Source organism: Lampris incognitus, chromosome 10 (assembly GCF_029633865.1).
Source record: "Lampris incognitus isolate fLamInc1 chromosome 10, fLamInc1.hap2, whole genome shotgun sequence".
Classification (NCBI taxonomy): domain Eukaryota; kingdom Metazoa; phylum Chordata; class Actinopteri; order Lampriformes; family Lampridae; genus Lampris; species Lampris incognitus.
Window position 1 is genome coordinate 38,570,379 of NC_079220.1, and position 24,151 is coordinate 38,594,529.

Below are 24,151 nucleotides of genomic sequence, written 5' to 3' on the forward strand. Positions count from 1 at the left end.
AGAGTCCATGCAACAAAAACAGCACAGTCAACAGTCCAAGCAAGCAGATAAGTTGGCACAAGTCAGACACTTCCTACCAAAACAGAAATTGTTGGTTCGAAACCACAGGGGAGGGGAAGGTGTTAATAGGTGCCTGGGTGCATTGTAAAGGCACTTGGTACTGTCACATATCTTGTGAAAGTGTATGGAAAGGTGGTGTAAGAGACATGTCAATCAAATGATCAATACTGAGATTGAGAACTGAAATGTCTCAGATGAATCTGATGATGATCTGAGGGTTGTTCCAAATGTATCACATGCATGTGTAGCAATGCCTGTAAACGTTCCAGAATCCACTGAGAGGGTTGTGCAGCAAGGATCCAGTGATACTGCTCCCTCCTCAGTTGCAGAGGGTGTCCAGAGGCCGCAGCAGCATGTGAAGCCGCCTGATAGATTAAATCTGTGAGAACCCAGTTGTTGTTACAACAATGTAATGTTGAAAAGATGTAAAAAAAAAGAAAGAAATGTTGTTGTACTGTAAATGTACTGGGTTCAGATTTCAAGGGAAGAGTGTAGTGAATGGAGATACACACGAAAGCACATGTTTTTATTTGCAGTAATATGTATTTTATGTTTGACCTCTGACCCTCGATGTCTATTGGTTGTGTATGTTGTATTGTTGTATAAATGTACGCTCGCCCCCTTGGAAGAAGACAGAGCAAGAGGGTCACTCATGTTTTCGTGCCAGCTTAACGCAGTCGTTTCGTAATGCTAGCAAATAAAAGAGGAAGACCAAGATACACCTTGATCGATGTATAATTCAGTTATCCTGTAGATACACGACACAGCAGGAACAGACGGTAGGTACAGACAGAGGGAAAACAAACTCACAACATGACACACTGTTCTAGTGCAATGCTAGTGTGCTCCAAGCGTCAACAATGTTAAAGTAGTGTAACGTGCATGGATAAGTAGACACGTTGGTCCTTTTCTAACGAATAGGACCCTTTAGCCGACTGGTTAACGTTGTCGCTTGCGGAGTGGGAGCTACGGGTTCGCGTCCCGGCTGTGGCAACATTTCCCGGGCTGCTCCCCTATTTCACTACAGTATGCATGACACAATATGAAGGCATTTTGTGGCTCCATATACAAATAATGCACCAAACAAATCTGCATAATAACGCCAACTATAACCTGGTTCCAATTTTTTTTTACAGCAGCGTCATGACACCGTTATGGCTATTTTGCAAATGATCCAATTTCAGCTCCTCAAACTAAATAATACCAGTGTAAATATGTCCTATACACCACTTCTTCCCTGGACTGGCAGTCTGGCATACCGGGCATTTTCCCGGTGGGCTGACGCACTTTGGAGCCGAATAATGTATTGTAATTTATAATAATAATAATAAAAAAAGGCCAACGACCGGTCCATAAAGCAGGGACAGCGGCCCATTGGCTTATTTTCTATACGACACTGGGCTGGCCCAATCACATCTCTTATTCGGCCCACAGCCCCCCCCCCCCGTTTCTCGTGTCAGATGTCGTGGCTCAGAACCAAAAATCTGTGGATGGATGAGGGCGTCAAAATGGACAAACAGACGTGCAAGGTGAGTGCGTAGAAATTGCGGGCCAAACAAATTTAAAATCTAGGGGGCTGCAGTAGCTTCAGCTTCTACTGTACCCAACATTGTCCAGCAACAGGTGGAAGTTGAAGGAGGAGAGGTGGCTGGCCAGGCAGAGGAGCAGCAGGCGTGTGACAGTGAAACCGACGAGGAACACGACAGGGAGGAGAGTGTAGTTGAAGCAGTAAGCATGGAATAGCTTCATTAACAGGGACTTGCAGGGAAGTAGTGTGTGCCATGCCATGATGACTATTAATTCAATTAATCATAATAAGTTAAGATACTCATAACCGGAAGTCAGTCAGCTACTGTCAAATAGCGCAACATAAGCTATTGGGCGTTTTTTCTTCTTTTTTTTTTAGCTAACGTCAGCATAGTTCCCTCGTGCAGTCGCAACTTCGACTGACTACTATTCTAACGTTAACCAGGCTAGCTAATGCTATTTTGTCAGCATAGCGTTGGCTAAGCCCACGTTGCTGTGAGTGACTTAGGTCCATATCGTATCATCATAATATTATTAAAATTAGTAGGGTAAGCGTTCCCTTGATAAAGATGCGCAAAAAGGCTATAATATACAACACATGTAGCACTACTGTGCAAATGCATGCGTGCTTATTAGCATACCGGGGGGAAAAAACAACATTTTCATTTCCAACAACAGGCAACAAAGTTGTCGTATGTTTATTTTCAGCAAGGTATGGTGGTAATATTTATGGTATGGATTACTGCTATTACTAGCCCATCTGTGTGGTATCTCTCCAACAATTCAAATTGTTTGGTGCTGCTGTCCATTGAGCTTGCACCCTCACGTGGTAGGCACATGAACTGTAGGTCAAATTTCCCAAACAAACAAGCCCACCATTGATTTAATTGCCCTACCACATACAAATATCTAACAATTACTGCTCTCTGAACAGTAACAAAAAACAAAAAGATGATCTGTTAACTGTGTAAAACTTATGCAACATTCATCATCAATATTTGGATACTTTCAATCTGCATTAACTGAATAGTTAGTATCAAAATAAATTAGATGGAAGAGTTCCATGTATTATTTGAATAATCAACTAGTTGCTCATTACGAGTATGGTATTGTTTAAATTGTACAGCTTTTAGCATCTTTGTTGAGGAATTCTAACAATTCTGGACCTGAATGTATAATCCTGTTAAAGGTATACTAGGTAACTTTTTATGGCCCTTCAAACATAAAACAAACTCTTTTTTTTTACATCTTAAAGTATCTTGTCACTCTGACAGAGCTATTGATACAAAGGAATATCAGTTTGTAAGAGCTAAAATTAGTTTTAGATGCACGTTAAAGCTATAAAATGTTTGTTTACATTTGTGTTTGTAAACATTAGAGTAAATCAGGCTTGTATTTTGAGTTATGGTGCAATAGTAACAATTAAAAAAGCATATTGTCCATCTAGATTTCCTACTCTTCAATAATATAGAACTATGTAACCAAAATCAATACTCGAAAAAATTACTAAGTGTACTTTTTAATAACTCAACCAATTAATTGTAATCATCTCTCTCTCTCCTTATGTCTAGTCAAGCCATGTTGTTGAGTTAGCAGTGGAGGAGACAGACAGTGAGCAACAGGCTGTAAACTACTTTGCCCGTCCTGAACCTGCTATGATGCAGGTATTTTTAAATCATCACCCCAAACAAGGTGTTAAAAACCCTGTTGTGAAGAAGGTGTTCACCAGTAGAGATGGCACAAGCAGGAAGTGGCTGACATATTGTAATGAATGATACATTTTGTTCTGTTTTGTTTTATAGGCCTGGCCTTCAGCAAGGCAACTGACTCCAGCATGTTCATGGCTGGAATGTCAGACTGGAGACATGTGCACCAGAGAACAGAACAGCATGAATATGGTGACCAGGAATATGTGACCAGGACAGTGGAGGATGGACCCAATGGAAAGGAAGAGGACATGGAAATCATCAACAACAGCTGTGCCTCCTGCAAAGAGTGCCCACTGTGCTGCTATCAAATTCTCCAGCAATTCAACATGCTCACAGGTGCATATCACCTGCTTGGACTTTTGTACAAGTTCTTGCTGACACTTTCAATAACCCAGGTGGCCTGCAAACGATCATTTTCAACTCTAATATACAGAAAAAGCAAACTGAGGAGCAGTCTGTCTGCCAGCAAATTGGAGGCCTTCAATGTTGATGGCCACTGAAAAGGACGTCCTCTTGGCTTTGGACACAAAAAACTGTAATTGACAGAGTTGCAGAGAAGAGTGAGCTACTGAGGAAACTGCTGTTATAGTTAGGTGAGATGAAATTATTGATATTATAAAATTATTCATAATAATGTATCAGCTTTTTAGACCAAAGATAATGTCATCATGTGACTCATTATCCCACCCTCTCTCCCTTTCTCTCTCTCTCTCTCTCTCTCTCTCTCTCTCTCTCTCTCTCTCTCTCTCTCTCTCTCTCTCTCTCTCTCGCTCTCTCTCTCTCTCTCTCTCTCTCTCTCTCTCTCTCTCTCTCTCTCTCTCTCTCTCTCTCTCTCTCTCTCTCTCTCTCTCTCTCTCTCTCTCTCTCTCTCAGGATGTCCACATAGGTCCATTGTTGTTGAGGGTGTTCAGAGGGCCATGCAGCCTTTTCCACTAAGTATACAATGCATGGAACTATCTTTCTACGTTATTCTAGATTAAAGATGCCAGTACTGTGATAATATACCTCAATGGTATATTATCGCTGGTATTGCTGGCCTTTGCATGATGTTTAAGTGTGCTGCTGCAGGAGATGGGTATTCTTCAAAATTTGCAAGAGATTGATTTGAGGATCTACTCGAGCGCTCCACATGCCCATCCCTAGTCCCAGACTACTTCTCACTCTACAGCAGTCACTCTCTTTGCACCGTCCATGAAGTCTGGCCTCCTGCTTCTGAAAAGAGTATTGGTGCCACAGATAAACAGCACCGGTTGAGTCATACTCCCTGATCTCGGTAGATGACAGCTGCACCATCAGTATATCCGAGTGTGTGTCTGAGTTGAGGTTGGACAGCCAGTCAGTTTTTTTCCCCTATAAATTCATTTCTGATTCTTCCCCTTTTCTCCCAATTTAGTCGCCAATCGATCCCTATTTTAGTTCAAACACCCACCTCCGTACTGCATGTGTTCACCAACTGCATATCTCCGGCCGGCAGTCTCGGCCGGAGATATGCCTCGGCCTGGATTCGCCCGCTTTTTCCGACACACACAGGGACGCATTCATGTGACAAACACAAGCCGACACCGCCCCCCTCCCGAAGACAGCGCTGCCAATGATTGCTGCTTCACCGAGACCGGGGTGCGAACCCCGATCCCCAGTGGGCAAATGCATCGACACAAAGCCGATGCCTAGACCGCTACACCACCGCGGACCCTTTGACCGCCAGTCAGTTTTAACCTGTTTCCTGGTGTTTAGGCTAGCACACAACTAACGTTAGTGCAAGCTAGGTGTCACATACTAGTGCTAGCTGGCTAACATTAGCTACAGCCAGCACTTTGTTTATGCTGTATAAGGATATTTTGAGATGACAACTAAATTCACTTACTCACACATCCATTCGAAGTCGGAGAATGGTCTCGCCTTCTTGCCAATGCCATGCACAGTCCTAAACATGTTCTGCATTTTCATGCTGGTCTGCTCGGATATGGCTATTAGCCCCTTTATGGAGGATGTTGCGAGGACAGGCTCCGACTGAGCCTGAGAGGCATTCATACAGGTGATGTGACATCTGGAGGTCTCATGTTCCTTGATGTCTTCTACCTTCATTATCTTGTTATCGATGACAAAGGAATTGCTACGATTTTTGGCATACTGGCGACAGACGGAGCAACTCATTATCACGGTCTGTGCATTATACTCCAGCCAGCCTCTCGCAGCTCCTTTATCGTCATCCCTCCACTTTTCACTAAACTTTCTTTTTTCGGTTTGGTGGTGATGGTGGCTTCTTCCTCCTCTTCCGGGCATGGTTGTCTTTTTGATGGTGGCTTTGCGCCTTCTAAATATCACCACATAACTGGTGTTGCTCGCTAATGTAGCCGGGTGGTAAATCTGTTAAATATGTTAAATGATTTTCCACTTAAATTTAGTATAGTTTAACTGTTAATATATGTAATTGTTACACTGTCAAGCCATGTAAAATGTCATTTGATGTATTTAAATTGTGAGGCAGATTGTGAGTGTATTTTTATAGTTTTGGTTGTCATTGCATGTTTTGACCAGTAAGTGGCAGTGGCGGACTTTTATTGTAACTCCGTGCAAGTTATCCAAGTGCATCTTGGGTATTCTTTCTTTTTTTCTTGTGTGGAGCGCCTGAAGATTGCGGTGTGACGAGGCTCTGACTCCGTAGTAAGTAAGGGTAAATATCTTGTGAAATATACCTGTGTGGAGTTAGAAAACAACGAGACAGGAGACGTGAGAGTAGACGTAGTCGAGGTAGTTTACTAGCTCCAACTTTACATGTCATATATTCGACAACGACACTGAACTCTCTGGGGGAAGCGGAAGTGCATTCTCTCTTAGGTGAATGTCTCTAGTTATATAGATGTGGGTCACCACACAGCCCCCCCCCCCCCAGAATTCACCTACACAAAACAATGCAAAACAGCAAAAGCGCAACTCATGAACATAAAAATAGACTCTACAACAGAACAGCCAATGACACAGTGCAAAGTCACGGGGAAAACAAGTGACGAGTCGGGGGGTGGACCCTGCGGCCATAACGGCTGCGCTTCACAGGAGGGGAAACAGATGGGGCCGAAACCCGGGCCATAGGCGGGGCCGAAGCAGGAACAGAGGCAGGTGCCGGGGCCGACCTAGGAGGGCGTCCCCGCCGCGGGGGTAGGGCCAATTGCATTGGCTCCCCAATGTCCAAGTGAGCAGGCTTGAGACGGTCTATAGCGACCCGCTCCGGCCTGCCCCCCATGTCCACCACAAAGTTCTTATCCCCCGCCTCCAGGACGCGGAAGGGCCCGTCGTATGGGGGCTGCAGCGGGGACCGATGGCTGTCGTGCCTAATGAAGACGTACCTCGCCGATGGCAGATCCTTGGGGACGTAGGACCGGGGGAGGCAGTGTTGAGACATCGGAACGGGAGCGAAGGCACCGGCAGCGCTCCGGGACGCACTGAGGTGAGAGGCGGCCGACCAGGGAGTCGTAGCATCCGGAAGAAACTCCCCCGGAACTCGCAGGGGCTGGCCATACACCAGCTCAGCGGAGGAGGTCTGGAGGTCTTCCTTCGGGGCCGAACGCAGGCCGAGCATGACCCATGGGAGCCGGTCCATCCAGTCGCAGCCAGTGAGGCTTGCCCGCAGAGCGGCTTTCATGTCCCGATGGAACCGCTCACAAAGTCCGTTGCTCTGCGGGTTGTACGCCGTAGTGCGGTGGATCTTCATCCCCAGGTGCTCAGCGACCGCCGTCCAGAGCTCCGAGGTAAACTGGGAGCCCCGGTCGCTCGTGATGTCACCCGGTGTGCCGAAACGGGCCACCCAGCAGCCGATGAACGCCCGTGCTACCTCTGCTGCCGTCGTGGAGGACAAGGGAATAGCCTCTGGCCACCTGGTGGCCCTGTCCACAATAGTGAGGAGGAACGTATAACCACGGGAGGGGGGCAGGGGACCCACCAGGTCAACATTGACGTGGTCAAACCGCCTCTCTGGAACCACAAACGGCGCCAAAGGGGCCTTGGTATGGCGGTGCACCTTGGCGCGTTGGCACGCCACACAAGAGCCGGCCCAGGCTCTAACATCCTTACGGAGCCCAGGCCAAACAAACTTGACGCTCACCAATTTGGTCGAGGCCTTCACTCCCGGGTGGGAAAGGCCGTGGACGGTGTCGAAAACTCGGCGCCGCCAGGAAGTAGGCACCAGGGGGCGCGGTTGACCGGTGGAGATGTCACAGAGGAGGGTGGTGTTGGCCGCGTCGAACGTCACGTCCTCCAGCCGTAGCGCCGTAGGGGTCGACCGGTAGTCTTGAACGGTCGCGTCCTTGGCTTGGTCCGCTGCCATAGCGGCGTAGTCGAGTCCCAAGTGAACGGCGTTAACAACCGCCCGTGAAAGGCAGTCGGCGACGGAGTTATCCTTGCCCGACACGTGTTGTATGTCCGTGGTAAACTCGGAAACCGCCGCGAGATGACGCTGCTGACGCCCAGACCACGGTTCTGAGGTTTTGGCCATACAGAACGTCAGCGGTTTGTGGTCCACGAAAGCGGTGAACTGTCGGCCCTCCAATAGGAACCTAAAGTGTCTGGTTGCGAGGAAGAGACCCAGTAGTTCCCTATCAAAGGTGCTGTATTTGCGCTCGCTCTCACGGAGTTGTTTACTGAAGAACGCCAACGGCTGCCAGCCCCCCCCCACCCACTGCTCACACACGGCCCCCACGGCGTAGTCGGAGGCATCCGTTGTAAGGGCTATGGGGGCGGCAGGCGACGGGTGAGCTAGCAGCGCAGCGTTGGCCAGCGCGGTCTTGGCGGCCACAAAAGCCTCGTCCATCCCCGAAGACCAGTCCAGCTCGTCCTTAGACTTCTTACCCCGCAGGGCCTCATACAGGGGACGCATGATGTGGGCGGCACGGGGCAGGAAACGGTTATAAAAGTTCACCATGCCCAGGAATTCCTGCAGCGACTGTACAGTGCGGGGGCGGGGGAACATGGTGACAGCCTCAACCCTGGCAGGGAGGGGAACGGCCCCCTGTGGAGTGATGTGGTGCCCGAGGAAGGTGATGGACGACTCCCCGAACTGACACTTAGCTGGGTTGATGATGAGGCCGTGTTCGCTGAGCCTGTCGAACAGCTGTCTGAGGTGCGTCATGTGTTCCTCCGCCGACGCGCTGGCCACGAGGATGTCGTCTAAGTACACAAACAAAAATGGCATGTCACGGAGCACAGAATCCATAAGGCGCTGAAACGTCTGCGCCGCCCCTTTAAGGCCGAAAGGCATACGTAAAAACTCAAAGAGCCCAAAGGGTGTGATGACAGCCGTTTTTGGGACATCCAGTGGGTGGACCGGCACTTGTTGATACCCCCGCACTAAGTCGATTTTGGAATAGATGGCAGCGTCCGCCAGGTGGGTAGAGAAATCTTGTATGTGCGGTATGGGGTACCGGTCGGGGGTCGTGGCATTGTTTAGGCGACGGTAGTCCCCGCACGGGCGCCAACCCCCGTTGGCCTTAGTAACCATGTGAAGAGGGGAAGCCCACGGGCTGTCAGAACGGCGGACAATGCCGAGGCGCTCCATAGTCGAAAACTCCTCCCTGGCTATTGCGAGCTTGGCCGAGTCGAGGCGTCGGGCCCGGGCGTAAACTGGGGGCCCCACTGTGGTGATATGATGTTCCACGCCGTGCTTGGCCACCGCCGAGGAGAAGGTGGGTGTGGTCAGCTCGGGGAAATTTGCGAGCAGGCGTTGGTATGGATCCCCGGTGGAGAGTGTGTTAGCGAGGCACAGCGCTCCAGCGCCCCCAAGCGTGCAGGGGTATGACGCAAAAGAGACGGCATCAATCACGCGACAGTTTTTAACATCCACCAGCAGGTTGAAAGCACAGAGGAAATCCGCACCTAGGAGCGGGGTGGATACAGCAGCCATCACAAAGTCCCAGCCGAAACGTCGGCCGCCAAAACACACGTCCACATGTCTGATACCGTACGTCCGAATGGACGTGCCGTTGGCGGCGTCCATCTGGGGGCCGTGACTGTCGGTCATCGTGTCCACAGCTTGTGCTGGTAGTATGCTGCGTTGAGCGCCAGAGTCAACCAGCAGCCGCCGGCCCGACAAGGAGTCTCTGATGAACAACAGCTTGCAGTCACGGCCGGCGCCCATAGCCGTTAACGAGCGCCGGCCTTGGCGTTTCCCTGAACCCTGTAACTGCAGGGTTTGCGACACCGTTTTGCTTTTGCCCCAAACCTGGCATGGTAATAACAGAGCCCGTCGTCAGGTTGGCGGCGGGCTGTCACCGCAGCCGCGGTGTCCATATAGTCGTACATAGGTGGTGGTGGGGCGGTCTGGTGGGGTAGCAGGGCATGTACAAACTGTTGCCGGTTGGCCAGGAAAACCCTGTCTGCTTCAGCAGCCAGAGAACGGTAGTCCTTGGAGGCGGCGAGAGGAGAACTGGCCAGTGCTGTGCGTACAGGTGCGGGGAGCTGCCTCAGAAAAATGTGTGTGAAAAGAAAGGCCGGATCAGCCGATCCCAGCACAGACAGCATTTTTTCCATTAACTCAGACGGTTTGCCGTCGCCGAGGCCATTCGGGGACAGTAAACGGTCTGCCTTCTCCAGCTCCGACAGTTCAAATAGTTTCAGGAGGAATGTCTTTATAGCATCGTACTTGCCAGCAGCTGGCGGAGCTTCCAACAGTGTCATTGCTCGCGCCGTTGTCGATGCGTCTAACGCCGCCACTACGTGGAAGTACTGCGTTGCATCCTGCGTTATCCCTCTCAGCTGGAACTGGGCTTCCACATGTTGAAACCACGGCCGTGGATTATGCTGCCAAAAGTCGGGTAGCTTCACAGTAGCGGTGTAAATGCTAGCGTTAGCAATAGCCATGTTGTTAGCACCGGCGTCGTCGTTGTCAGACATACTCGTATTAGTTGTTCGATCACGTCGGGGTCACCAATGTGGAGTTAGAAAACAACGAGACAGGAGACGTGAGAGTAGACGTAGTCGAGGTAGTTTACTAGCTCCAACTTTACATGTCATATATTCGACAACGACACTGAACTCTCTGGGGGAAGCGGAAGTGCATTCTCTCTTAGGTGAATGTCTCTAGTTATATAGATGTGGGTCACCACACCTGTAACATTATTCCAAACAATATTGTATGTCGGTAATTTGACAAGATGGTTTGATTTAGACGCTACTGGAGTTGATGTTCGGTGATTTTGGGCGCGAGCCGTCGACCGCTGTTCGCCATTGCAGGCATGACAAGGTAATGTTGGCGTGAATAAAGCCACACCATGCCATTGTATTTGGGTAGTAAAGGTTTTATATGCATTTTAATTCTGTTTAAAGGTAACTGACAGAGTGAGAAGTTGTGCGATCTTCAGGAAGTTCCACATGTCTTTGTTAAACCCTGTTTAACGTATAGTCCACTGCCGTATTTTGCACCGTATTTTGTATTTATTATTTCCCTTTTTTTAAAATCTTTTCTGTTAAACTTGCCACATCTGTGAACATTTATGAGTTGTTTTGCTCGAAAGACACAGGAATGTATGCACTCAGTAAAACGATCTGCATTCGAAGGTTCAAACAATAAAATTAAAGCTACAAGAACCCCGGAAGTAATTGTGTCCTGTGTGGTATCTAATTCCACGGGCTACATAATTTTGGTACCAGGAGTGGGGTGTAGCTAAAACATTTTTTTTTAAATTGGCAACAGAGTGGCTTATTTTTACTTAAAAAAAAATACGGCAGTGGTGAAGATTGCTGGTGACGTCCGTTGGTGTTGAGTCTGAAGCCATGCTGCTGTGGAGGTGGTGACCAGCGAGAGACGACGTGAGGGCATCTAAGAGGTTCTGGTGCTTCCTGTTTCACACGACTCAGCCGTACCAGCGCAGAGGACTCCAGCGCTAACTTCAGCTACAAAGACCAAGATCCAGCAAGGCTCCAAGTTAAAGACTGTCCTTGTAGTATCCTTGAACCAGGTTTTGAACTAAATATCCTCATTTATACTGGACTGAGTAAAGATTAATATATCATTATGTCTAGTGATTCTGGTGATGAAGGGAGTTCACGTAATGATAATGGCCACACCTCAGGTGGCATAATGGGTATAGGTGAAGGTGCTACAAAAGAAATGCAGACCACCATGCAAGAGCTTGCCAGACTGCGAGATGAGCTCACCAGGTTAAATGGTGAAGCAAGGGCTCAGAGAGCAAGTGATAACAGTGCACCCACACGTTCATACATCTACGTTCCAAGAGAACGCCAGATCCAAGCATTTAGTGGGGAGTGTGGTACAGACAGGAGATCTGTCGAAGAGTTTATTGAAGAGGTTGAAAGGGTTTTAAGATACAGAGAGCAAACAACAGAAGAACAATGTGACTATATACTATCTCTATTGCATGGCCCTGCATTGGAAGAGGTGCGACTATGCATGAGGGGTCAGTCAGTGGGGCCCAGTGATTTATACTCTTACCTGAGCAATGCATTTGGGGAAAAGCGCAGTTCCACACAGCTTTTGCAGACCTTTTACAACCGTAACCAAACTGATGGAGAAGACCTCCGTGACTACTCCCATGCACTATCCCAGATTTTGAGCTCTGTAGTGAAACAGTCCACAGATGTAATACCTAATGAGAAAACTGTGCTCAGAGACCAGTTTATTGAGGGTTTAAGAGAAGCAGCACTCAGGCATGAACTCAGGAAAATGGTTAGGGACAAACCAGAGAGCAGTCTTCTAGATGTGAGGAGCGAGGCCCTCCTGTGGGAGATGGAGGACAGCAGGTCTCATCGTCCCAGGGTCATAAAGAGCAACCAAGTTACATCAGAGGTTCCGGAAACCCAGTGCTCTATTATTAAAACAAACAATGACCAAGGTATTGCATTAAATGATGTTCGGAGAGCAGTAGCCCATCAGGAAAAACAGCTAGCAGAGTTAGGCAAAACACTCGCTGATCTAGCCTTTGCTGTAGGTAAACTGAGTAAGCGCAGCACTCAACAGACATTCCTAGAGCCCAAGCCATGACCTAGACCCCAGCCAAAGTTCACACCAGATGGTCAGCCTATCTGTTTCAAGTGTAGAGGCATAGGTCACATTGCAAGAAAATGCTCACAGGCCAGAGGGGGTCAAGGGGACGCAACACCTAGTTCTTATGTAGTGCAGGAAAACTCGCACCCTCAGTTGTCATGAGCCACACAACTCGAGGGGAGGAAGCTGGCTCACCAAAAGAGACTCCAGACAGAAGCAGGATCTTAGAGCGTGCAGTCGGAGAATGTAAAACTGTTGAGGTGAAACTACGAGGTGTTACAGTGTCCTGCTTACTTGACACTGGTAGCCAGGTCAGTACAATTTCTGAGAGTTTTTTCAGGGAACACCTGTCAGTGAAAGGCGAAGACATTCACCCGGCATTTGAGTGGTTAAAGATCACTGCAGCTAATGGATTAGACATACCCTATATGGGCTATGTGGAGCTTGATGTAGAAGCCATGGGTCTGACTATCCCAGAGCGAGGTTTTCTGATAGTTAAAGATTCTGAACACTCTTCCTCTGTTCCAGGTCTAATAGGGATGAACATTGTCAAAAAATGCAGAGAGCTAGTACACACTGAGTTTGACACCACACTGCAGGAGAGGTTTGACTCAAACTGGAGAGAGGCTTTTAATCATCTTCATGCAGTACATGCAACAGACAGACTCTCTTTCGCTAGGGTAGCTGGTAAGGATGTAGTCCATATACCTGCTTCATCTGCTGCTACAGTTATGGCTAGGGGACTCAGGACCGTGAGTGAGGATGGTTCTTTTTTGTTGCTGGAGTCTGTGGGTGTCCCCGTTCCTGGAGGTTTGGTTGTTGTGCCTACTTTGGTTTCATCGGGCAATCACATTTTTCCAGTCCGAGTCATGAACATGTCTGATGAAGATATCTGGCTAGGGCCACGGACTAGGCTAGGGGTTTTGACTCAGGTAGACTGTGTGAAAAGTGATGAGCTTTGTGAGGTACAGTTCCAGAGAATCTCAGCAGACACTGAACAAGTGAGTATCAGTGAACACCCCGAAACACCGACAGATGTGCAGGAAATTCTCGGCAAGCTCAATTTTTGTGGTAGCCCAGAACAGCAAGCACAGCTGACTTTGTTACTGGAGAAGTACTCTTTTGTGTTTGCAACAGAAGATGAAGATCTAGGCCACACTGACAAAGTACAACATGAGATCCATCTGACAGATGACATACCTGTAACACAGCCATACAGACGAATCCCACCCACACAGTACAGTGAAGTCAGGGAACATATTGGCAAGCTGCTTAAAAAAGGGGTCATTCAAGAAAGCTCTAGTGCTTATGCTTCGCCCATAGTACTAGTGAGAAAGGCAGATGGTAGTCTGAGGCTATGTGTTGATTACAGGAAACTCAACTCAAAGACAAGACGTGATGCATTCCCGCTCCCGAGAATTGATGAGAGTTTTGATGCGCTGAGAGGGGCAAAGTTCTTTTCGACCATAGATCTGGCGAGCGGATACCACCAGGTAGCTATGCATGAGAGAGATCGGACTAAGACTGCATTTACTACACCGTTTGGTCTGTATGAGTACGTGAGAATGCCTTTTGGTGTTTGTAACGGTCCAGCTACATTTCAGAGACTTATGCAAGTTACTATGAATGATCTCATTTTTCAGATACTCCTGGTCTACCTAGATGACATCTTGGTTTTTTCAGAGACATTTGAGCAGCATTTGGAGAGACTTGAGACTGTGTTTAAGAGACTGGCAGAGACGGGCCTTAAGGTGAAGTTGCAGAAGTGTGCTTTTCTACAACAGTCAGTAAAGTTTTTGGGTCATCAGGTGTCAGCAGAAGGTATAGGAACTGACCCCTCCAAGGTCTCTGCTGTTAAGAACTGGAAGGTCCCAACCACTGCCAAAGAGCTGCAGTCGTTCTTGGGTTTCTGTAGTTACTACAGGAGATTCATTCGAGGCTTCTCACAGATTGCCGGGCCACTGCATGACCTAGTCAACAAATGTTCAGGTGTGAAAAAAACAGGGAAAGTAGGTCACCAGTTTTGTAATATGTGGACACCAGAGTGTGACTCTTCCTTTGAGCAGTTAAAGGAAAAACTTACCTCTGCTCCCATTTTGGGTTTTGCCGATTTCACACAACCATTTGTAGTTGAGACAGATGCTAGTCAGCATGGATTAGGCGCTGTATTGTGTCAGCAGCAAGGTGACACCAGACGTGTCCTAGCATATGCTAGCCGCAGACTACGCCAGGCTGAGAAGAATGACCGAAATTATAGTAGCATGAAGTTGGAGTTGCTTGCCTTAAAATGGGCAGTTGCTGAAAAATTCAGGGGTTACTTGCTTGGTTCAAAGTTTGTTGTCCAGACTGATAACAATCCCCTCTGCCACCTCAAGACAGCCAAGTTAGGTGCTATAGAGCAGAGGTGGGCAGCGCAACTGTCTGTTTTTGATTTCGAGGTTAAGTACCGTCCTGGTTGCAGTAATGCCGCCGCAGATGCTCTCTCTAGGCAGGAGTTTGCAGGGGAGCCTGAAACAGACCCTGACTCGGATTTTGACGACTGTATCACTGTGTGTAACCTGATTGAGCGAGGAACAGTTCTGGATCCTGGTCTTGTCTCTAGAGGTCTGGAGTGTTACAAAGTGAGACAGATCCGTGCTGGGGAGTCGAGGTCTGGTGAGACAGGTACTAAACAGGGCAACACCCCCACACTGCCAGGTTATACCAGAGAGGAGCTGGTAGGTTTTCAGGCCGGTGACCCCACCCTAAAAGAGTTTAGGGCATTTTGGGATCGGGGGAGGAGGCCATGTCCCAGAGAGAGAGCAGCCCTGTCTAGTCAAGTGAAAAGATTGTTGAAACAATGGAGATGCATACAACAACGAGAAGGGTTGTTGTACAGGGTTATCACAGACCCACGTCATGGAGAAGTGTGGCAGTTACTCATGCCTAGTTGTTTGAGGGACCAAGTTCTAGAAAATGTACATAACAACATGGGACATCAGGGCATAGAGCGCACTGTAAACTTGCTAAGAGGGAGGTGTTTTTGGGTAGGGCTATGCGAGGATGTGGAAAGCTGGGTTAAAAACTGCGAGCGGTGCATTTTGACCAAGATGCCTCAGCCAAAAATCCATGCTCCAGTTCAGGCATTCCTGGCCTCCCGACCTCTAGAAGTGGTGGCTGTTGATTTTACAGTGTTGGAGGCAGCTTCAGATGGCCGTGAAAATGTCCTTGTTGTGACCGATGTGTTTACAAAGTTCACACAAGCGTATGCTACCAAAGACCAGAAGGCTGACACTACAGCTAAAGTTTTGCTCAGGGAGTGGTTCATGAAATATGGGGTCCCAGAGAGACTGCACTCAGACCAAGGTCGAAATTTCGAGAGTGAAATTATAGCAGAGCTGTGCAAACTCTATGGGGTTAAAAAGACACGGACAACTCCCTACAGGCCACAGGGAAACGGTCAGTGTGAAAGATACAATCGCACACTCCATGACTTGTTAAGGACACTCCCACCAGAGAAAAAAAAGCGTTGGCCAGAGCATCTGTCTGAAGTAGTATATGCCTATAATGTCACTCCTCATTCCACCACAGGGTACTCGCCTTATTATTTGCTTTTCGGGGTACAGCCACATCTCCCAGTAGATGCTTTATTAGGGTGTGAGTGTGTGTCAGACAGGAAACAGGATTGGTTGTCTGTTCATCAGGAGAGACTCCGACAGGCACATGAGCGAGCCAGAGAGTACTCAGAGCAGAAGGCAGCTGAGAGGATCTCACTGCAAAATGAGAAGGTGTATTGTCCTCCTGTGGACATTGGTCAGTTGGTTTTCCTACGTCACAGACCCCCAGGTAGACATAAGATTCAGGACACATGGACCTCAACAGTCTACAAGGTAGTTGACATCCAGGGTACCACACACACTGTTGAACCTTTTGAGGGAGGTCCCATTAAAAGAGTTCATAGGTCAGAGTTGCGACCTTGTGCGAAACCAGTTCCCAAACCAAGAACTAGAACTAGGTTACAGACCACTACACAGCCTGTAGCTGAGGATGAGCCTGAGTCACCTGAGGCTGATTTTGTTATTGTTGAGGAAGTCATCCCTCGCCGGCTTGTGCAAGTACCTAACCTGCCTCTTGCAGCAGAAAGTGTTAGTTTACATGTGACAGCACCCACAGATGAGAGTGACGGTGAAGGACCTGAGGAAGGTTATTCAGATATGAGAAATTGTGGCACAGAAACAGAATGTGTTAATGATGTGCATCCAAACGTTAGCGACAGTGACTTGCCCATTATTGAAAACAGGGACAGGCCCGCACTAACAGAGGATGCTGGTGGAGCAGGACGTAGAACCTATGCACCTAAACCTGCCATTAGGAAAAGCAAGCGGGAAATGGCTGGATCTCATTCAAACCCATTTCATCTGCCAAAGTCGGCCTGTAATGCAGTCTCAGTCAGCACAGACATGGTCTCTAAGGTTTTGACAAGCCTGGGTGCTGCTCTCTTTGAAAAGGCCTTGCAGGGAGTATTTGAGTCAGTTCATGTTTCGTAGTCACCGAGGACGTTGACTATATTTGCAGGGGAGTATGTAGCCGGGTGGTAAATCTGTTAAATATGTTAAATGATTTTCCACTTAAATTTAGTGTAGTTTAACTGTTAATATATGCAATTGTTACACTGTCAAGCCATGTAAAATGTCATTTGATGTATTTAAATCGTGAGGCAGATTGTGAGTGTATTTTTATAGTTTTGGTTGTCATTGCATGTTTTGACCAGTAAGTGGCAGTGGCGGACTTTTATTGTAACTCCTTGCAAGTTATCCAAGTGCATCTTGGGTATTCTTTCTTTTTTTCTTGTGTGGAGCGCCTGAAGATTGCGGTGTGACGAGGCTCTGACTCCGTAGTAAGTAAGGGTAAATATCTTGTGAAATATACCTGTAACATTATTCCAAACAATATTGTATGTCGGTAATTTGACAAGATGGTTTGATTTAGACGCTACTGGAGTTGATGTTCGGTGATTTTGGGCGCGAGCCGTCGACCGCTGTTCGCCATTGCAGGCATGACAAGGTAATGTTGGCGTGAATAAAGCCACACCATGCCATTGTATTTGGGTAGTAAAGGTTTTATATGCATTTTAATTCTGTTTAAAGGTAACTGACAGAGTGAGAAGTTGCGCGATCTTCAGGAAGTTCCACATGTCTTTGTTAAACCCTGTTTAACGTACATAGTCCACTGCCGTATTTTGCACCGTATTTTGTATTTATTATTTCCCTTTTTTTAAAATCTTTTCTGTTAAACTTGCCACATCTGTGAACATTTATGAGCTGTTTGCTCGAAAGACACAGGAATGTATGCACTCAGTAAAACGATCTGTATTCGAAGGTTCAAACAATAAAATTAAAGCTACAAGAACCCCGGAAGTAATTGTGTCCTGTGTGGTATCTAATTCCACGGGCTACACTAACGTTAGTTAAAAGAATAGAGTAGGCCAGTACCAAGTTTGACAGGCGCTGCTCTCGTTGTTCCTCTCGAGTGTGTGCGTAATGTTACCCGCCGGTAGCGTCTAGCAACATTCTAATGCACTTTGATTGGTTAGTTTATGTTATTGTTGTTGCTATGTTATTGTTCTAATGCACTTTGGTTGGTTAATTTCCGTTATTGTTGTTGCTATGTTATTGCTGTTGCTAAGGATAGAGAGAGAGAGAGAGAGATGGGGGGATAAAGTGGTTGGATTTCATTTTTGTTGTTACTCGCCATGTGGCGGGTAGGCTTCTGAGATTTACTCGCCAATCAGAAAATCTACTCGCATTTGGCGGGTGGCGAGTGTTAATTTCGGACCATGGTTGCCAGATGGCTTGGCAAGCACTGCAGCAATAGTGAGGGAGACAGCTAGGAAGGTACTTTGTGTGTTATCAGGACAGAGGAAGAAAGGCAAGGGGACTTGGTGGTGGAATGAGGAAGTACAGCAAATTATACAGAGGAAGAGGTTGGCAAAGAAGAAGTGGGATCGTCAGAGAGATGACTATCTAGCGTAAAGCGAAGAGCGAGGTGGCAAAGGCAAAGGAAAAGGCGTATGGTGAGTTGTATGAGAGGTTAGACCCTAAGGAAGGAGAAAAGTACTTGTGCCGATTGGCTAAACAGAGACCGAGATGGGAAGGACGTGCAGCAAGTTAGGGCAACAAGCGAGGACAGTGTGCTGAGAAGGTGGAAGGAGTACCTTGAGGGGCTGATGAATGAAGAAAATGAGAGAGAGAGAAGGTTGGATGATGGGTGATAAGGTGCCCTGCACCCTGTCAGATAATTCACTGCTGTCATAAGTCCAAGTAAGTCCTTCTCTATTACCCTGAAATGTCTGTCTTTGTTTGTGTTTTTAATTATTGCATCAAATAGAAATGCCTATTTGGACAAAGATTGTTAAATTAGTCACATGTCTTGAATAAAAGGTCATGAACAAATGCTGGGTTTATGTTTTTCAGGCTACATTTCTGTTTGCAGTACAGTCCAGTCCAGCTCAGCCCTCCACTCTCATGTGAAGCACGGTCCAGACCAGCTCAGTCCCCTCCCATTGCTCTCAGCTTTATCCTAGCAGAGAACCAACAGCTCTTACCATTGGTAAATATTATTGTTTCAAATTAATTTTATTATGTAAAAAAAGAAGTGACCAGGGCACTCTTGAGGGAGGAAAAAATAAAAAGCCTTTATTAATGTGCTAATACATGACTCAAGTGAAAAAGTAAAAAAACACACCAATGCATTGCGGCAGCACTGGCCTTCATCAGGGTGACTTAATTTTATTATGATTCTAATCTGTCTAAGGTGAGGAGTTGTTTACTTGAACTAATCTATATGTTTTACGTCTGTATTTGCAGCACAGAAGCACCAGAAGACACCAGAAGACCAGCAGACCCTTCCTTGTGCTCTCCTCCCTGTCAGATAATCCACTACTGTCAGAAGTCCAAGTAACTCCTAACCTGAAATGTCTGTTTGATTGATTGTCTCTTAAGTTATTGCATCAAATGGAAATGCCTACATCAAAGGACAGAGAATGTTATGTCAGTCATGTCTTTTGAATAAAAGGTCTTTGACATAATATGCTGGGATTTATCTGCTTAATGATTTGTTGTTTTTACACATACAGTGAGGGATGTTTTAAAAATATAATGGGGGGGGGGTTGGGTGGTTGCTTCACCAAAAATTTTGGTCAGCAGCCGCCACTGGAATACCCAAGAGAATTAGTGAAATAATTTTTGTACTCCTAATAAATATTTTCTTAATTATTTTTATTCACTGAAATAATGATAATAAATACTAGATCATCATCATAAACTTGGACTAATATGTCTTGGCAAACAGTGGGTTAATATAATGCGGGAAATGGACCAATCACAATTTTTCTTCTGACGGTATCTGGGTGAATCAGGGCCTCCCCGGTGCCAGGACCTTCGATAGCTGTAACCGAATGCCTGTGTAATTCAAGTCAGTTGTCTCAGCCAATCATATTTTGTTGAGTTGTGGGCGGGACAATATCCGACATCTTCCGGGTATTTGCGAATTTGATAAGCGACCAGCGAAGTTGAGTGAGCAAGGGGGAAAAGAGACTACAGAATGACAACGAAGGATTTAGACAGCAGCGAAATGGCGGAGTTAGTGTAAGGACCGTTAAAATAAAATAAAAAAATCTTTGGTACTTCATTTACCAGCATGCTTTGTGTCTTAAACATTTCCTGTGTGGGTGTGGTTTCCAAACATGTGGACCAATGGGATGTATTGTTATTTGAATTTTTGTTATCGGCCAATGATATGATGTGGAGTGTTCTGCCCGCGAAATCGCGGGGTCACAACGGTCGATCTCCTCGCGAAAAGGAGGGAGCTGTCAGACGGAGCCGGACTCCAAGGAGAGAGGTCACATTTTTTTATCTCTCTCTCTGCGGCCCCGTTTGAGTGCTCGTTTCGCGGAGACTTTGTACACAGCCGTGTACTGGCCGCATTTGAGGACCCGAGGGTTGCGATTGGCCCACGGTCGGGTGCTTGCTGGTGGGGTTTGTTTCGGGTCGGATTGCTTCGTTTCCCACCGGAGGACCATTGTCTTCGCCGGGGTTTTCGGAACGTTGCGACCTGTGGCCATCTTGCGGACGAAGGCCCTGCCGGGGAGCCGACGGCAAGCACAGCGCCGACCATCGGAGGCCCTGCCGGGGAGCCGACCATCCTCTGAGCTACACACAGCCTCCCGGTCGTGGGAGCGTTGGGTCGTGAGTAACTTGGGCAGAGCACTTATACACACACCCACGCACTTTTGTCTCGTCGCCTGGGCATCGTAGGGTGTCTGCCTTGCCCTGCGCTCAGAGAACTGGTTTAATGTGCACCAACGGGCCCCAACAGAAAGCGCTGGGTATTTTGTATTCTTTTGATACTTTATTTCTGTGTATTGTGAACGGTTGTCACACCCTGTGAAATTTTAATTAATGTTTAGTTGATCAACAGTACCACCCTCGTGTGGTACTCTCTGTTTTTTTTCTCTCTCTCTCCCTCTCTCTCTCTCTCTCTCTCTCTCTCTCTCTCTCTCTCATTATTATCCAATAAATCCTATTATTATTAATTATATTTCGGGTGTATTGGCAGCTCATTTACTTTTGGAGTGCTGGTAATAAGCGTGTACGGTATTTCAGTATACAGCAGGGTTACACGATCTGCCTTAACCACAGGTTTGTTTAAATTCTGGGAAGATACACCATTCACTAGCCTTAGGTAAGTGTAGTATTTTCTCAGTGGAGGCACCGCGCTACTACACTGATAAATATCCTGGTTAATTATTTCTATTATCATTTATCACTGTTATTGTCATTAGTGGCACTAGCCTACTAGTGCACAGGAGGTTCGGCCAGCTCAACATTCCACCGCTGAGAACTCAGGATCCTGTTGCGCCACTGGATTTGCTTGTAACACTTTAGTAACTGGTAGCATTAAGATGTTGTCTTGTTCAAATGTGCTTGGCGTTGCCCGCCAGTGAAGAAGGGGTTACATTAGTAAAGAAGAAGATCGTGTGGCTGAATTAATAGAAACTCTATTTTCTAGATTGCCTTTTCAGGAAAAAGAAGAAAGAAAAAAACTAGAAATAATCCAGAAAGGTCGACCATCACCCGCCTTGCCAGAATTGGTGCAAGCTACCAAGAGCTACTAGAGCCGTTTTCAAACTAACAGCTACAGTTGCTATCCGTGGCTAACGGGCAGCTTTTGCACCAACATGCTGTAGTGCTGGGATTGCTTGCTTTTCACTCCCGACAAGGGGCCCTGGTCCAGCACGGGACTTAACAATTTGAGTTGCTTAACTAAAGCAGTTCTGAAACATCAGTCTACCCCTGGACGCCTGCATGCCACTGATTCTCTGAAAAAATTTGAAAATACATGTATTGACCTGCAGCTGAGTGAGCAACAGCGGAGAGAGACCATTTCACATAACCAGAAGGTGAGTATGCGCAGAAATATGTCACCAGAATAACTTTTCCAGTTTGTCGCACCAGCATATGATTTGACAATCAGACCAAAACAGTTTCAGTTAGACAGCGATTTTTTTTTTCTAAACGGCCATTAATGGTGTAGTCGCACCGGTGCTATCTTTGGGGAAAAAAATCACTCGCACCTTGAAAAAATGGTCGCAAAATGTCTGGAGTCACCCTTGATCCTCATCTTCACTGAATATTCAACTCTACATTCAGCGAGAATCAGATAGTTTCAGAGCAATTAATTCCATTTCATAATATTACATTCAGTGTCAAGTTTATTGGAATTCAGTTCCCCAACTAATAAATTCAGTTTCAAACTATGCTATCAGATTCAGTTTTTTAGTGCGATTATTCAAGTTAAACAATACAATTTCAAATTCTGTGATTCAAATTCCGTTTTTAATGCAATTATTCAAGTTCAGCAATTCAAATTCAAATATAAATGATTCAAATTCACATTCTAGTGACACATACAGTGCATCCGGAAAGTATTCACACCCCTTTACTTTCCCCACATTTTCTTATGTTACAGCCTTATTTCAAAATGGGTTAAATTCCTTTTTTTTCACCAATCTACATACAATACCCCATAATGACAAAGCGAAAAAGGTTTTATAGAAATTTTTGCAAATTTATTAAAAATAAAAAACTGAAATATTGCATTTACATAAGTCTTCACACCCCGTACTCAGTACTTGGTTGAGGCACCCTTGGCAGCGAGTACAGCCTCAAGTCCTCTTGGGTATGAAGCTACAAGCTTGGCACACCTATATTTGGGGTATTTCTCCCACTCTTCTCTGCAGATCCTCTCGAGGTCTGTAAGGTTAGATGGGGAGCGTCGCTGCACAGCTATTTTCAGGTCTTTCCAGAGATGTTCAATGGGGTTCAAGTCTGGGCTCTGGCTGGGCCACTCAAGGACATTCACAGACTTGTCCCGAAGCCACTCCTTTGTTGTCTTGGCTGTGTGCTTAGGGTCGTTGTCGTGTTGAAAGGTAAACCTTCGCCCCAATCTGAGGTCTTCGGCGCTGTGGAGCAGGTTTTCATCAAGGATCTCTCTGTACTTTGCTCCATTCATCTTTCCCTCGATCCTGACTAGTCTCCCAGTTCCTGCTGCTGAAAAACATCCCCACAGCATGATGCTGCCACCACCATGCTTCACTGTAGGGATGGTATTAGCAAGGTGATGAGAGGTGCCTGGTTTCCTCCAGACGTGACATTTGGCATTCAGGCCAAAGAGTTCAATCTTGGTTTCATCAGACCAGAGAATCTTGTTTCTCGTGGTCCGAGAGTCCTTTAGGTGCTTTCTGGCAAACTCCAAGTGGGCTGTAATGTGCCTTTTACTGAGCAGAGGCTTCCGTCTGGCCACTCTACCATAAAGGCCTGATTGGTGGAGTGCTGCAGAGATGGTTGTCCTTCGGGAAGGTTCTCCCATCTCCACAAAGGAACGCTGGAGCTCTGTCAGAGTGACCATCGGGTTCTTGGTCACCTCCCTGACCAAGGCCCTTCTCCCCCGATTGCTCAGTTTGTCTGGGCGGCCAGCTCTAGGAAGAGTCCTGATGGATCCAAACTTCTTCCATTTATGAATGATGGAGACCACTGTGCTCTTCGGGACCTTCAAAGCTGTAGACATTTTTTTGTACCCTTCCCCAGATCTGTGCCTCGATACAATCCTGTCTCGGAGGTCCACCGACAATTCCTTTGACTTCATGGCTTGGTTTCTGCTCTGACATGCACTGTCAACAGTGGGACCTTATATAGACAGGTGTGTGCCATTCAAAATCATGTCCAATCCATTGAATTTACTACAGGTGGACTCCAATCAAGATGTAGAAACATCTCAAGGATGGTCAGTGGAAACAGGATGAACCTGAGCTCAATTTTGAGTGTCATAGCAAGGGTGTGAATACTTATGTACATGCAATATTTCAGTTTTTTATGTTTAATAAATTTGCAAAAATGTCTAAAAAACCTTTTTCACTTTGCCATTATGGAGTATTGTGTGCAGATTGATGAGGAAAAAAAAGGAATTTAATCCATTTTGGAATAAGGCTGTAACATAACAAAATGTGGGGAAAGTAAAGGGGTGTGAATACTTTCCGGATGCACTGTATCTCTGCCCATAGATCAGACAGAACAGGGAGATTTTGAAACGGCTCATTCACACTGTGGTGTTTTTGGGGACGCAAGGACTACCGTGTAGAGGACATGACAAGAGCAGAAAATCGGCGAACAAGGGTAATTAGTTGGAGTTGTTGAAGTACTTAACTGAATATGACAGTGAGCTGAAATGCCACCTGGCAATATCTAAGGTGTTTTCTGGTACGTCAAGCAAAATCCAAAATGACCTGATCCGCGGTGACTACAAATTAACAGTAAATGCCTCGTCA

At 46.6% G+C, this 24,151-nt stretch overlaps 1 protein-coding gene and 1 long non-coding RNA gene across 2 annotated transcripts in view; one reads left to right on the forward strand and one right to left on the reverse strand.

Moving 5' to 3' along the window:
• The window catches only part of cacnb1 (calcium channel, voltage-dependent, beta 1 subunit), a 481,576-nt gene that overhangs the window by 339,461 nt on the left and 117,964 nt on the right, over positions 1-24,151 (reverse strand). The window lies entirely within an intron of this gene.
• Positions 18,327-19,342, forward strand: LOC130120085 (uncharacterized). Its single transcript, XR_008810876.1, has 3 exons — positions 18,327-18,587; positions 18,741-18,876; positions 19,134-19,342. It is a non-coding gene; the product is annotated as an uncharacterized LOC130120085 (long non-coding RNA).